At 46.2% G+C, this 1,146-nt stretch overlaps 1 pseudogene; it reads right to left on the reverse strand.

The window, feature by feature from the left end:
* Positions 1-656: 656 nt before the first annotated feature.
* On the reverse strand, positions 657-766 carry LOC130296051 (U2 spliceosomal RNA; annotated as a pseudogene).
* Between the last annotated feature and the right edge of the window lie 380 nt (positions 767-1,146).

A 1,146-nucleotide genomic window follows, 5' to 3' on the forward strand; every position in this document is an offset into this window, starting at 1 on the left:
GGTAGGGTCATTTTACCGGCACAGACGGTATTTTGGCCACCCTGCCGGTATTTTTATATAAAAAATACTGGCAATGCAATAGCCGGTATTTATCCAACCAATCCTCTAACTCCCAGAATGTTGCACCATAACCCTTCGCCTCCGGGCCAAAAGGTACCTGCAAGGTTCCAGGTTCAATGTCCCTTTTCCCCAAAGCTACTAAGGAACCACAAATGCTCCTGGCGGTAGGACCATAACATTGAGGAAACCGGACCCTGGAATCACGACAATTAAGGGTTAACACCAATATACCCTACACTACCCCGTCACCACAGTGACAAAAATAAATAAATAAGTGAATGTGTGCAGATATACTGCCCGGACATCCGGCCGGATCTATAAAAAATTTCTCTGATCCTAGCCAGAAGGCCGGGAAACAAGAGATGAGTGTCACAAGGTTAAGAGATCATGGTGCCCGTGCTTCCACTCAGTGAGCCTATCCTCCCAGTGAGTTTCGACACTTCGGGGTCACCACTCCCCGAGGCACTTAAGTACCTCGGCTCTAGACCCTCTCAGCCTCATGGTGGGACCCGGAGGGAAACAGGTCACATCAGGGCAGCCGTCAAGCTGATTTCTTAGAACCAGCCCCGGAACGCCCCGGTACATCTGTCCCCTCCATGTAGCACCCATCCCCACCAGCTCCAAACCGGTGCTGTGGAGACCACCGGCATGAAACTGATAAGAACAGATACTACACTTGATCTTAGCCAAAAGGCTGAGAAGCGACCTATACTATATACTACTATATAGTTCAACATGATGGGAGTTGTAGTTTTCATTTGGGACAGCTGCTAAGCCAGGGGCTGTATCCGGGTATGCTGGGAGTTAAAGTTAGTAACTAACTGCAACTCCCTAATTAAAAAAAAAATAAAAAACCATCAAAAAGTCACATCAAAACAAAAATGGTACTGTTAAAAACTACAGATCAGGGCGCAAAAAATGACCCTCATACAGGCCGTATAAGGAGATAAAAAACGTTATAGGGGTCAGAATAGGACAAAATTTCCCCCACATATGTGTACCCTGTGATGTTACGCATAGATAATAAATTTTGCAAATTAGCATGGCCAGTATGCTGACCTCTGCTGTCCATTTTAGGAACTGTCC

The sequence above is a fragment of the Hyla sarda genome, chromosome 11, assembly GCF_029499605.1.
Source record: "Hyla sarda isolate aHylSar1 chromosome 11, aHylSar1.hap1, whole genome shotgun sequence".
Lineage (NCBI taxonomy): Eukaryota > Metazoa > Chordata > Amphibia > Anura > Hylidae > Hyla > Hyla sarda.